General features: G+C 37.4%; 1 pseudogene; it reads right to left on the reverse strand.

The window, feature by feature from the left end:
- Window positions 1-2500: 2500 nt before the first annotated feature.
- LOC120249947 lies at window positions 2501-8194 on the reverse strand (annotated as a pseudogene).
- Between the last annotated feature and the right edge of the window lie 7468 nt (window positions 8195-15662).

The raw sequence follows: 15662 nt of genomic DNA on the forward strand, positions 1-15662 counted from the left end.
TTTTTTAGTTTCTAGAGAAGAGCTATAACTTTGGGAAGATAAGTAAAGGTACATGAACGGGTGGTAAGGAGTTGTCCTCATGTGACAAAATGAGACACCAGAATCAAGAAGAGATCATGAAGGAAATGGATTGGTGGATATAGATTGATAATGTGGAGCTTTTTCATAGCGTGGGGATTTCTATGCCTTCTTTCACATGGTGTGGTTCAGAGGATGTTCCTAATTCAAAACCGTACTCCTTTGCCCCTCATTGATTATGTGGGGATATGTTGGGATAAAGGTTCTTTCTAGAATGCGCTTTTTAACCTCTTATCACTTTGATGGATAGAACGGCAGTCAACTCCTTAAAAAAAAAAAGTGAAAAGTAAGATCTTCCATTTGTACCCTTGCACAATTTTGTTATTATATATATATAAGAATATTGTATAAAATTCAGAATGGAGGGTATATATGTAATTGCAAATTTTAAGAAAAAGAAAAAAACTCAAAAGTCAAAATGTTAAATGGCTCATAATCATCTCGAGCAACTTTTTTTTTCTTTTCCAATAAGTAATGCTTTCGATGCTGTAAAATTTTAAAGTTACACATCTGACATCACTCATAAAATAAATTTTACATACATAATTATTATTTTCATCAAACCAAAATATTTGAGAGAATAAAAATTTTATTCTTAAAAACCATATTTAAATAAAAAAATCAATTACAAGGAGACTCGATATATATAAATGTTATTTACCTTAAAAATATTTCACCTCTAGTTAGAGCCTTTATGTTAAAGAACTATTTTTTGTTTGATTTTTTTTTATTTAATAAATTAAAATAAATAATAATAATAAATAAAATAAACCAAAGAAAACATGTATATATAAAAACCTAATTTCAAGAAAAACTCTGCTTAGAATTTCTACATTAGGCACTCCCATCAACAAATATAGGAAAATAAGATAGATAGCACTTTTCTTAAGAATTTTTATCAACAACATAATCACATATCAACAAAAAAATAGGGCAAACCTATGCTTTGAAAAAAATATAATTGCACAAATAAAATAATCTCCCATAAAAAAAATAAATAAATAAAAATAAAAGTAGTAAAATGTTTGGCTAAATAAAATGAAAGAAAGATCATAACTCCAATGAACATTCAAAAAAACCTATTCACAACAAAAAGAAGATGCCAAACATGCTAAACCAGCCAATTCCAAGTAGTGAAGGAACAAAGGAGTGGAGAAAAGAAAAGGGTGAGAATCCCCATCAGTGATGAATACGTTTGTACAGTGTCCCAATTCTAAGTAACAATGGCAGCCTATGTTTGTGAGGTCTTTAGCAAAGGCCAGGTCCTGCAAACCTTCAGCATTCAAGGACCTTTCTAGTACTGTATAAATTGAAGCTGGTGTGTCCTGGGGCCAACCTCACCTTCATTTCCAACTTTTCAAAGAAAGCTACATTTGTGGTTCCTATGCCCTTATCCTCAACCTGTGTCCCCTAAAGAACCTTACCATCATATCTTGGATAAATAAGGTGCCATTAAGTTATCCTCAACCTATGTTGAAATAAGAATTGAACCTATAATTTACATCCAGAGTTACTCCTTATTTCTCATAGGAAAAACATTATACAAGAACAAACTACAGCCTAAGATTCCATTCAAACAACATAATCAACTGATCCAAAAAAGTTTAGGTGGAGAGTTGGTATTCAAATAGTTGTCAGAGATGAACAGAAAATTTCAGTGTCTTCTCTAGAAAAGTAAATGGATGCATATGCATATAATGGATCACTTAGTTTCTGCATATTATGGCAAATGACTTAAAAAAAATAAAGAAGTCTGATAAATTATAGGAATCTTATCAAATATAGGAGTAATTTACTTTATAAAAAAGGATCAAATAACAGATAAAAGTAATGGGCATTGCCACCCCTACACCCTACAAGGCTACAAGTCCAAAGCATCAATCCACATCAACTTTTTAAGGACCTCAATAATTCAAGTTCAATCATTCAATTTAGCTTAAATCAATGCAGTGAATAGAGCCATATTATCACATAAATGTTGCAATACCTGTGGGCTCCCAGAAATCAGCTGGCGGATATTTCAAGTTCCTGTAGATAGATTACAATAGAAAATGAGAGTATTTGGATGCCAATTACATCAGAATCTTGAGAGGGACAGCTAACAACCAATTTGAAAGATGTAGAGAAGACTTACAGCAAAATTTAGGACCATAGTGTCAAGTTATGATGGACGTTGCTTCTCACTCAAAATGTGGGCTATAAATAGAGACTTAGTAACACCTTTGAATTTGATCATAACCTGGCAAAAAAGTTCTTTTACTCTAAACAACAACAATATATAATCTCAGTGACAAAGTCTTGCCTATTGGTCATACATAAAAGTCATCCTACACGAATTGTAGAACTTTTTAGGGCCCTGAGAAGCATTGCTGTCTAATAATAATCATCATCATAGATGAACATAACTAGAAGAAGAATCAAGTAATGCAAAAAGATTCAGGAATGACAAGTTGCATTGCAAAGATAGCTTTATGAAAGCATTTGCAAATATACAACATGATATAAGCAGAAAAGAGTAAATTTCAGTTTGTTTTCTTTGAATATGTTAATGTAAAGCCAAGAAAAATGTAGATGAAACTACCAACTAATGCTCTGAAGGGACCGTTTCTTTCTTAGTCCATTGTTTGTTTTCTATTAGAATATGCATTCTGCTGTTGCCTTCTTGAATTATGATATCTGTTCTTCCTTCTGGTATTCTTGTCTCTATGCTTGCTTGTGGTGGCTTTGTTTGACGGAATATTGAAGTCAGGAGCCTCTGAGGCCGTGCTAGCACTGTCCAACTGCTGCTCAACAGCAGAATCAATAGCTGTGGATGCCGGAACAACCGGTGCAGGAAGATACATTCCAGGTAATACCACAATTTCTTTTCTTGATTCAATCAGGCCACTGTTTTCTTGTTGGAGTTGTAATAGTGACTCAAATTTCTGTCTTCTGTTTTTTTCTGACTCAGACTCTAGTAACTTTCTTTCATCAGCATCCATTTCCTCTGCTGCATTCTAAAAGCAAATGGATAAATGACACTGATCAGTAGATAGCTTAAAAAATGAGGATGTTACAGCAACTAATCGCAAGTCTCCATGTGACAAACATGAGCTGATTGATTGTGCATTTTGAAATAAAACTAAAAGCTTTTAATACACACCTCTTGCAATGAATTTGTCCCTGCATAATCAAGGATATGCTCGATATCTTTTGCCTCAAACAATTTGCGGCAGACAGGACAGTTATGTTGTTGCTGTTTCATTTCTGTACAAGAACCCATGTCAACAGATGATATTCCTTGATGAGAACAGAAAACTATCAAAAGTATGGCTAATATAAAATTCAACCCAAAATATCACTTGGGAGTTAGATGTTGTTTAATTGTGAGACATTATCAAACGAGAAAAAAAGGAAAACAGGAAGCAAAAAGCTCTGAAGTGAAGTATGTCTACAAATAGGATAAAAATCATGACTGGCAAAACCGTGACATTAAATTATTGATCATATAGAAGATTTGTTCAAATAGAAAGATTTCAAAAAGGACCATTCATAGGCAATGAAAATTATGTTGTTAACTTTGAGTAAATGGTAATGGGTTCTTCTAATAAGCAACTGCAAATAACTAGTTGGGTTTCCTATTATCCATCAATAAGACAGGAAATTTTTTATAACAAAATAAGTGAAATTTCAAAATTCATGCATCAATTAAGCATGATTCAACTTGATTTAATAGTACATTCTTACTGCTTTGGTCATTTCTACTGCTGCATCTAAACAAATCAAGTAGCTGGTGATTTTTCAGTTTAAGAAGTCTCTCTATATTTAAATAGTGGCTTTCTTAATGAATTAAAAAGTATGGTCCTCCTTTATATGAGCATAAAGCACAATACAACTGAGCCTGCAGCAGAATTAGTGAAGAGGGTTATACTCATATTCATCATAACAAGTGCTAAAAATCAAGCTTTCATTTTTAATTCTCCCAAGATGATCATAAAACAGGTAAAGAGGCTTCTGCATAGATTTCTACAGATGCTCAGAAATTATAAATACAAGAAACATTACGTAAATTGAATGCCATAACCTAATCTCATTGCTTCAACATGAACTGACAAAGAAGCAAAATACGACAGAGGAGCTACCTATTTGGATTCCTACAGAAGCCATCACTGAATCACATTGCTTACGATCATCTTGGAGCCATTGCCACCACTGAATAATGCACTCACTGAAGGGAATAAAAGTATAAAAATTAAAATGCAGTAAAACAAGGAAAAATTTCAAGAGAAAAAAATAGAAAGCAGGTGTCAATCTTACCTATGAAAGCAATGATAACAGGACATCAACTTCATAAATGGCGGTGAATTGCCAGATTGGTCTTCTACAAGCAAAGGGTGTAAACAGAATGGACAGTTACCTTCTGGATGGTTCATACCCGTCAGAAGATCCACAGCTTCCTGATATAATTAAATGAATCAGATAAAAACACTGAAAGCACATGAAGAAAATACTGTACATATTAAAAATAAATGATAAAAGTTCTAAAACTAGTGGAGCTTAAAATTTGTAAACAACATCTTGGAGTGAATAACAACGTTGGAAAAATAAAAATATCCATGACAGAAAGAAACCTTGAGAGTAAAAGAAAATTTTATCTACTATTAGATAAACCAAATTTGACTTCAAACTTGACCTTATTTTTCTTTTTAAAAAAAACCTCCATGTGTTTCTGCCTCCATCTAAAAATAGCGGCCAGATGAGATAATAATGTATATAATAATCAAGTCATAAATTTTTAATTTAATAATTTTTCTTTACTGGACCAGAGACAAAAGATTCAAGTGTCATGCACCAATGTTTCCATGGAAACTTTCACTTTCCTATAATGCTAACCCCTTGTTACAGTCACTAATAAATCTCAGCACGCTAAACCACATGACTAGTAAACAAGGATCAAACAGTCACATATGTGGTGAACATAAATGTTTTTCAGAGCTAAGAACAAAACAAAAAGAGATAAGTGCAATGTTAATTCCCTTTCCAGTGGCTTAAAAAAAATAATAAATAAAATAAAAAATAAAAAAATACAACACTGAAACCTTAACATATACATACCTCACAGAGTTTGATGATCATCGAGCATGAAGAGAGTTCTTGAGATTTGTTCTTTATGATTGTGATCAAGTGCTTTTTCTCGATTCTCATCAAGTCCCTTCGAGTCCACAATATGCAAATGAGGAGGTTTTTGGGGGTACTGTTCGAAAAATGAATTCAGAATATTTTTAAGTTAACTGATAAACGAAACAGATAAACATCAGGCAAGATACATGGAGCAGTTATGATTTCAATGCAAGGGTACCACTTTCTAGCTCTACATTCTGCGAGAATAATGCCAAAGACCACCTTTACAAAGAAAAAAAACAGAAAGAAACAATTTGCCAGAGGCATCACATCACTTTCATACGAAATATGTTAATTAACTTCTTCGACTTATGCAAATACAATGAGGCACATCTATTTTACCATTCAAACTCATTATATTGTTTGGTTATAATATAATCATAGTTTAAAAAAGCGGTTGTGTCTTGAGGCGAGGCGTTAGGATTTTGCCTCAAGGCGTACGCCTCCTATAAAATGCATAAATCTTACGCCGCTCCGCCTCAAGACGCTCTGCCTAGAGGCGCACCCACCACCATTTCTTTCTCCCTATCTGATGTATACATAGTTAATATACCAATATATATAGATAGATTGCTAAGTTTCTATTTTGTATAAATGAAAGAAATCTTAATTTATTTAATACTAATTTTAAAATTTCATCAAAATGAAATAATTATGTATTAAAAAAAACTCACCACAAAAGATTTGACATACTTATTAATCAATCTGTAAATTGCCAAGTAACCAACTAATCATTTAAAAATAAATTCTAAATCTAAGTTATCTAACTAATCATTTAAAAATAAAATCTAAATCTAACTAATCATTTAAAAATATAGTGTACCTAATCATTTAAAAATGGAATCGTAACTAATCATTTAAAAATGAATCGATAATTGAAAATTTGAAATCAATTATTCTTTGCTTTTTTTTTAAATAAATGGATATACAAGAGACCCATTTAAATAACCCTTAATTTTTTTTAACAACTATATTTCTAAAAAAATTATAAAAAAACTAGATTACTATTTTGGGGCAATTACAAAACAATTTCTTAGAAACTAAAATGAACTATGAAGTTTAAGTTAAAAAAACTATGAAAAAAACCAAAGACAATTAATCTTTTTTTATTATTAATTTCATGACTATTTTGTCAATTACTATTTACATTTATAGTTTTTTTGTTGAGGTAGACTGCCTCGAGGGCTTACGTCTCGCCTCATAAAAAGCAAAAACGCCTCAAATACGTCTTTTACGCCTTTTTTTAAACATTGAATATAATACAAAGCTTGAGACACAATATGTTATTTTTTTGAAACACACTTCGCCTGCTAAGGGGGAGAATAAGTTATAATTGAAGGTAGAATGAAAATAAACTTTGCATATCTATTAACAAGAAAGCATAGTTGTCAAAAACGTTATGCGCATCTAGGCACAAGGAGAGTCCTGGGGCCTAGGTGCATGCAAGCATCTTGGAGACACTAGGCGCACTAATTAAAAAAAATTAAAAACTAGTTTTCATGTCATATGTTTTAAATTTTTAGAATGTCTTAAAAATTATATCATAGAAGACATAAAAACATATATAGTAACATATAAACTTTTCAAATGTTCAATACAAAATGCAATAACATTACATAATACATGCAGCGAGTCCTAAGTCCTAACTCGAATAATAAAATCTAGTGACTATCATCAAAATCATCAAGTCCATCATCATTATCATCACCACTAACACCATCAATTTTCCCTTCAAATTTATCATTATCTTCATCTAAATATCATCTCCAAAATTTTCATTCTCATCATCACCATCTCTAAGAATTAAGCAGGTTCCCAAACTAGCAAATGCCTTATATTTCCCCTTTGATGACCTCGAATAAAAATGTTAAGTTTTGTGTTCTACTTGGTTGTGCTTGCATTAATTTTGAGTAGATTTTGATTGCATGTGTTAATTTTATGTAAGCTCTTTTTTTATTTTTCAGTCACCAAGATGTATGGACAAGATTAAAAAAATCAAAGTAAAAAAATAAGAAAAAAGCGTAGCAAAATTGGTAGATGCTATAGAGGCGCGCCTAAGCCCTTGCTAGACGCCTAGTGCCTAGGTGCAGAAACATGCGCCTTCTTGACACTGCCAGCCTAACATGCATAAAGACGCAAGCCTTTGAGCCTTGTGTGCCTTGCGCCTTACGCACGCTGATAAAGGCACAAGCCTTTGAGCCTTGTATACGCCTAAGAGGCACACATTTGACAACCATGCAAGAAAGTAGTTTTGCCTACATATTGAAATTCCAAAACACAAGAAAAATAGTCATGCTATATATATCAAAGTCATACCTGAGAATCACACAGAATTCCAAGAACAACTTCCACAAACTGCAAAGGAACACAAACATAATTCAATATCCACAATAAACTTCAACTTAACCAGAAGACATAGAAAACATTCCTAATGGATGATGAAGCACAGAATTTCATAGCAAGATAACAGCAATCAAAAACTTCAAATATGATTTGCATCCAAACCCCAAAACCATAGTTTCGAATTCCTTGGCAACATCAAACACTGCAATGCAATCAAATCGCCCTAGATGGAGCTCAAACCCTTCCGCTCTATACCAAGATAAAACAATTCGCAATAGAAACAACAAAATGGAAAACCAAATCCCAAGAACCACAAAACAGATAACAAAATCAAGCAACAAACCGAATAAATTAGCAAGATTTTATGAGTCTGATGATGAATAATTCAACTGGAAATTCATCAGAAGCATCAATGGAGATCAAAGGGGTAGATCACCTGCTGGGACGAATCACCGGCGGTGCGCGGGGTGATGTGAACGTGGAGGTGAGGAGGGAATTCACGGATGATCTCGCAATCATCGCCATAGAAGGCTCGGAACGCCTCCACCTCCATGCGGACCTCCTCCTCTTGCTCCTCTGCCGCCATTGTTGATCTCCGAACTCTCTTCGGTGCGCGAAGACAACCTTCAGAGTTTTTAAACCGTAAAAATAAGGATTTATTTATTTATTTATTCATGAATTATTTTTTTTTACAAATACCCTCTCAATTTTTTTTATTTATATTGTGATTTAAATTAATTTATTAATTAAAAACAAAAGTAATATGTGGATGCTCTGCCGCTGCGTTTGATTAGGATTAAAAGAAAAAACTTATATAATTATATAACAAATATATTTACTTATAAACACTTTATTATCCCTGATTTTATATATTTATTGTGATTATATATATATGGGAAAATTACTGTTCACCCTCGTAATTTTTCAAAACTTCACAAAAACCCCTCCTACTTTTTACACACCAGCTGACTGCCCGGTTAGTGTTTAACTTCCCTTTACTCCCCACTGGTTCACTCGAATGGGTCAGTATTGTGAAATCCCATTTTGCCACGAAAATGGTGGGAAAGGAAAGCGCCAAATCACATCATGTTCAGCCTTTTTGAAGGGCTTTCGCTTGGTTTCGATGAAAATGGCGAGGAGTTACATTACATCTTGTTGTTCTCCTCATTATCGTACCGAAATATATAAATCGGTTTCTCGAGCGGAAAATGAAATTGATTTCCATCGGATTGGTCGAGTGCACTTCGTCTTCAAATGAGTGTAGTCGATTTTATTGTCGAGGCGAGCATGTGCCATTGTCAGTCTCTCGTTTATGGTTGTAAGTTGTATTCGACGAGAAGAACGATGAATTACTGACGAGTTCGTTTCGTTGTAAAGTTCTTCTCGTTTATGGTTATCTATTTTGTATATTTTTAAATAATGTTTAACTATTTTTCTATTATCCGTTTAAATATTTTACTAATATGTTTTAATAATTATCATATCCGTTTAATACTTCCCATCTCCGTTTAACATTATCTTTTACATGTATAACTATTCATAAGCGTGTAAATTCTCAAAAGTCTCTGCGTAAAGCGGTGATCTTTTTCGTTTGATCCGAATTGTTGGCATGTGGCGCGTGGCGAGTGGCAAGGTTATGGTATCCGTGCGTAGAATTAATGAGCGGCATTAATTCTTATGCACGTGTAACATAAATTTCCGAACACCCGTTCGTTCTCATCGATCGATGTCGGCAGCGTGTCGTTTAACTTTTTTTCTGGATACGAAGAGTCGACCGCTTGTGGACTTCACACCATAAATAACCCGGGAAGAACCCTCCCCATGGACAACCACTCCTCGTCGTCCTCATCATCCTCCTCCTCCTCCTCCTCCTCTTCCTCCTCTTCCCAGCTGGACAACCACTCTGTCCGAAAAGGATGTTTCGTGAGCCTTCTTCCCTTATCTTGAGAATCGATTAGCCGTAATCACGAACTAGTTAAACTATCTTTTTCCCTGCCCGAAAGTCCTCTCATAATTGCACGAATCGCAGAGGATTCTCCAGCGGTGGATGACGGGAAAGCAATTAAGAGAGCATTTCGACTTGGGTATGAAAAGAAAGTTTTTCACGTATTTAGCGTGATTGCGGAGGATTCTCTAGAGGAGGAGATCGTGAAACATCCTTTAAGACGAGGGTTGACATTTACCACTGAGACTTTACGTTAGCGTTTAAGAAAATTACGTCGATGTCATACCGTTATGCGTTACGTGTTTAACTATCAGGATCGTCGTTTAAGTCCTACCATGACACATTGATTAATAGTCGTTTTCATGAATGTGTGTTGTTTAACCTTTTTTTAATGTTGTACGTTTTGCAGGTTCAAGTTGATGCGCTTCTTATGCAGACCGTCGTGAGCATTCGAATGTCATGGACACTTGTTTCGATTATACGAGGGTCGAGTCGTGAGTGTCAAAGTCCGAGCGGACGTTGTAAATGTTGTAAATGTTGTAAATCTTTGTAAATGTTGTAAATGTTGTAAATATTTTATAAATAAAAGCGAAACAATCGTATTTTGTTCGTGAACTTACGAAATTTAAACAGAGACCTAGTAAAAAACAATGTGGGAAACAAAAAGCGTCATGTGTAAACAATAGAAAAAGGTTAAACAATACTCGAGTTACTCTTTAAACAATGACAGCGGTGTTTAAGAAAATACGTAAATATGTTTAAAGCAGGTGACCCGGGAGGTACCCATCTAGCAACGCGATGTCGGTGAAAAGCATTCAATTTAAACGATAACATATTATTTACATGATATAGACTTTAGTTAAAGCAGATTAACCGTTATTTTAAACACTATATGTATCTGTTTAAACATAAAAAGCTTAGCGTTATACGAGAGACTCGTGTTGAGTTGAGAACTTTCATTCGAACGATGACAACATGTCTTCCTCGCTGACAGTGACATATATTTCCCTTTTTGCCCTTGGGATGGAGGGAAAAATACTGCCCAATCACATCACGTCTAGTCTAACCTCTATGCATACAACTGCAGCTTTTTTTGTTTGCATTCATTGACTTTGTTTGTTCTTTACATCTTCTACTTCTTCTTCGTCGTCTTCGTTTTTGTTCTTCAGTTTCATTTGGTTTTATACGATTTGGTTTTCGACCGATATATTATGGAGAGTTTTTGTGGTATTGCTAGATTCAACGGGAGGGAAGAGTGCTAATGTTCACTGCTCAGACTTCTTGGGAGTTGGTGTTAGCTGAGATATGTGAGCGATGGGGTCTCGAAGTTTCTCTTGTCAGGGTTAAGTTCATCACACCGGATGGATATAAAAGCGGTTTTGCCCAATAGAAAAGCGATGTTGACTTCCAGTGGATGTGTCACGTCCCATCTCCATCTTCAAATGTCTCTGTAGTTGATCTTGTCGTCGAGACGATAAAATGTGCTATTGCTGAATCCTAATGAAAACGAGGTTTACTCGTAGTAAGTTCCTTTTAATTTTAATTATTCCAGGTTGTGCGAGGTCATTATTGTTTAAATATGTCGCCATCATTTGGTTAACATATTATACTAGTCCTTTACGTTATTAGTTAATTGTTTAAGTATTTAATTTAACGTTTAACTATTGTCATTATCGCTTAAACATTATACTCTCCGCTTAACATATTGATCTTTTCATTTGACTGAAGTGTTGGCGAATTCGATTCCGCGAGTGCTCCCGTTCATCCCCATGGTGACACTGGCGGTGTGGGATGTCTTCCTTCCTCGTCGGATCATTCGAAGTGTTGTCGTTGGATATTGATCAACGTTTTTGACGGTGTCGAACATTTTCGAGGATGTACTTCAAATCATGCAATCAAAAGGAATTTTTGACTTCAAATTCATAAAGAACGAAAAACATCGGGTAGTGATGGAATCTTGCTGCCGAGTGGTTGTCGTTAGGCGCCTCATGCATCAAAAGAGTATAACAAAAAAATACTTTCGAATCAAGACAATCAACCCGTCACACACTTGCGGTGGTGGCATAGGTTCAGGTCACATCCGAAAAGCGTCCCAAAAATGGGTTAGCGCACGAGTGATTCGGAAGCTCGAGGACCGTCCCTCGTATGAGGCCATCGACATTCGAGGAAGGACATGTTGCGGGAACATGGTGTCCACATACCATACAAGCAGGCTTGGTTGGGAAAAAGAGCATGCCCGGGTGGTCCTCGACGGCAGTGACATCTCCAGCTATGACTGTTTGCTTTGGTATGTGGATAAGGTGGCTGAGACAAATCCCGGCAGCGTTGCGATCGTGGAGAGAGACGGTGATCGTTTTAAACGTGCATTCTTTTCTTTCAGCGCGTGTATTGTGGGATTCAAGAGGGCTTGCAGGCCGCTGCTGTTTCTCGATGGTACCCACCTCCTTGGAAAATATCGGGGTACACTACTGGGTGCCACAGGGAAAGATGGTAACAATGGTTTTTTCCACGTCGCCTTCGGTATAGTCGACAACGAGACCGATGCCAATTGGACTTGGTTCATATCTAAGTTAGGGCGATGCCTTATCACGAGGGTGGAGATTATCATGAGATAATTACCTTCGTGTCGGACGAGTCCAAGGGCCTTGTGAGCGCAATTGCGAGAGTCTTCCCTTCTTCGCCACATGCGTTCTGTCTTCGACATTTGGAGGCCAATTTTATAAAAGCCAATGTCAGACTTGGGAAGGCATTGAGGGAGGAGTGCTCGGGTCATATGCTTCCAGCATTGCGTGGGCATCCACGGCTAAAGATTTCGATGATACCGTGAATGAATCTGCAGGGCCATATCACCCGAAGCTCATCATCGGTTGATTAATAAATCGGATATGGCACATTGGTGAATTATCTGTTCGGAGGTGATCGTTGGGGGTGAGATGTATTCGAACGTCGATGGAGTCGCTCAATGCTTGGATCAAGGAAGCTCGTCATTTACAGGTGGCAAAAATGGTCGACTCCATAAGGTCTCGCGAATGTTGGTTTACACTTAACATTTAGTATTACCCTTTAAACATTCTCAATCTTTGTTTCATTACACTTATCCGACTTTTAAATATTAATCATTTCGTTTAAATAATTACAATAATGTTTAAACATGTTGACGAATTATTTAACCATCAACTGTCTTTGTTTAACCTTATTTGCCGTGTTCAAGTTGATGCGCATGTTATGTAGCCGCGTGAGCAAGCGACCAAATGGGAGAGCTACTTATGCCCGGACATACATTCGAGTTAGAGATCATTGTTGAGGGCAGCCGAAATCTTCGTGTTGGTCGTCAGTGTCGATGATCGTTACTGAGTGATCGACCAATGCAGACGAACTCCGTGGATCTCGCCATCGAACTTGTTCATGTCGAAGGTGGCAAGTTTATGGTATCCCTCGCAAACATGCTTACGCAGCAATAATGCGATGCACACCAACGTACATCGATTTATTAGCGGGTACTTTCACCGTCGACAATTACAAACCGGGCGTACAAGGAAGCTATATTCCCCATACCCGACGATGACGAGCCTTCGGGATCGAAATCGTGAGCTTCGCTTGAGACCGCCCTGCGACTAGAAGGCGACCGGGCGGCCTAGACGAAAAGAGGATCGAGTCGCAGCGTTTGATGTCCGCGAGTTACATTGCAGCCCGCGCCGAGGATCCGGTCACGATCGACGATCTTGCAGATGAAAGCTGTCGCCGACTAGACATTGTTAATAAACCGACGATGACTGTGGAAACATTGGGTATTGATGGGAACCTTTCCACATTTAAACTCTTACTCTTTTACGAATTGAATGTATTTACACGGAGACATTGTTATTTTTAAAGCGGATACATCTGTAATTTGAAATATTTCAACCGATGTTTAAACGAATGAGTGACGATTTAGTTAAACAGAGACAGTGTTATTTTTAAAGCGAAAATGTTATACCGTAGATTTGAAATATTTAAAACCGATGTTTAAACGATATATAGTATATTTAAACAATGAAAGTGAAATGTACACAATTACAACGTAAATTAAACAATGAAATAAAAACCGAATGGAATTTAACCCGCTTTACAATTCAAAAACAAACAAAATTTACATTAAGATATACAAGTCATGTTCTTCGAACACGAAAAACAATGAATTGAATTTGTCCGATTTACATTTGAAAAAAAAATTGACGATCGGATATCACAGGACATGTTATTCAAAAACAAAATTTAACCCGCTTGTGACGACCCCCTTTGTCATGGGACGCATGCCTCCCTCCTTAAGTATCGCGGGTAACATACCGTAATCCGAGGTAAGGAACGTGCATGCTGCGGTGGCCGTAACTTCTCACCCCGATGATTGCTCGATAAACCGCATGAGCGTAGGCAGTGCGATCGGCGCTTCCTTGTTTTTAGCGTGGGGTTTTCATGTAGCGATCTGGCGCGGGTACTTTGCGTCGCCGACTCGCCCTAACTCCATATCGACACAAAGGTCGAATAGATTCACTGTCGAGATATGCAAGTCGAGATTAGAATACCGATTTAAATACCAAACAGATATTAATCGGACATAATTAAAGAACTTACCATGTCCAACGCGTCCTTATCGTATCCCGGACATGAAGAATAATGCTCGTATTCTTGTTTATCATTGTCCGGAGACGGCGACATGGAAGTGGCCATTCATGATTATCGGGAGGATGACAATTTGAACTTCATGCGAGTTGCTGCAGCATCCCCGATCATAGCCATAATTGTGTCATGTGCGTCGTCTTGCTTTGACATAAACAGCGCAAGCGGTCTAGTGATGGAGGCACGCTTCTTGTAAGGATATGGCTCTTTGCTCAGCAACTTTTGTATTATGCATACGAGCGTCCCATCACATCATCGATGACCATCTCCTTCCCCTCAAGCGGCGTGTATAATCTGTCGGCGTGTGGTCTTGACAGTCATTCTTCCACACGGCAGTCTTTCGAGGTTAAAGCGATATGATATATATAAGACCATATTGTAAATATTTAAATGATATTATCAATTGTTACATGATATTATATATAATTAAAGCGATAAGTAGAAAACTTAAATGATAACATAAAGGTATTAAACACTATTAGGAAATAGTTAAACACTATAAGAAACCCTTTAAACAATAACATAAAAAGCGTTACACTTACCCGTCCATAGAAGCGGTTGAGGAAGATCCTCATCAACTCCTCGCTCGTATTTGTTAAAGACGACTCGAGCCAACCCATTTCTTCTTCTTGAATAAAAAGCTTTCCGAGCCGTATGGTCCAATTTTTGATTGGCCTTGATCATCTCTCTCGTTGCTCGGTCGGGGTCTTCATCGACATCTTCCTTCGATGCGGGGGACGATGGCGACGAGCATCAACTGCCGAACACATCCTTACATGGTTGTTCTTGTTGTGGGATTGTGTCCGGCTTGGGCATGCTGATCGACGGCCACGGCCACGGCCACGGACGGATTCGACGATCTTCTCAACCGTGGCCATGACAACGAGCATCATTGGGAGACACACCCTTAACTTGTTCTTGATCTTGAGGATTGTGTCCATCTTTGATGCCGCAATCTCGGCGACCGGTTCCACCGGGTCAGCGATTTCATCGAGAAGAGAGTCAGCGACCTTCTCAACCGCGGCAGCAGCCACATCATCTACGATGTCCTCCACCGTCATGCCCATGTCATCAGCGGCGACAGACTTCGATGATGACGATCGACCGCCCGATGGTGTTGCTATTGTTTCATCGTCGGTACGGCGGTGGAGACGAGAGCGATATTGTTCTCCTCTTTTTCGCAAGTCTCTTCGAATGTGGCCGCCTTGGAATGACCTTCCCGATGATGTCGTCGTCGTCAAATTCCGACGCCTCGTTCGTCCAGGGTGCTTCGGTTCTTTCGAGGGATGGCGCGACCCGGTTGTGAAACGTCCCTTCCAGCGCCTCCACACGGCGACAAGCCGAGGAAACTCGATCGTCAATATCGCGCATGACTGCATAAGAGTTGCGGTGACATCTTCGCCCTAATGTCACGGTGGAGCTTGCCACGGTCGGAGGGCTGCCATGGTCGGGGGACTCGTCGTTGTCGTGGTAGGGGGGT

The sequence above is a fragment of the Dioscorea cayenensis genome, chromosome 19, assembly GCF_009730915.1.
Source record: "Dioscorea cayenensis subsp. rotundata cultivar TDr96_F1 chromosome 19, TDr96_F1_v2_PseudoChromosome.rev07_lg8_w22 25.fasta, whole genome shotgun sequence".
NCBI classification, from domain to species: domain Eukaryota; kingdom Viridiplantae; phylum Streptophyta; class Magnoliopsida; order Dioscoreales; family Dioscoreaceae; genus Dioscorea; species Dioscorea cayenensis.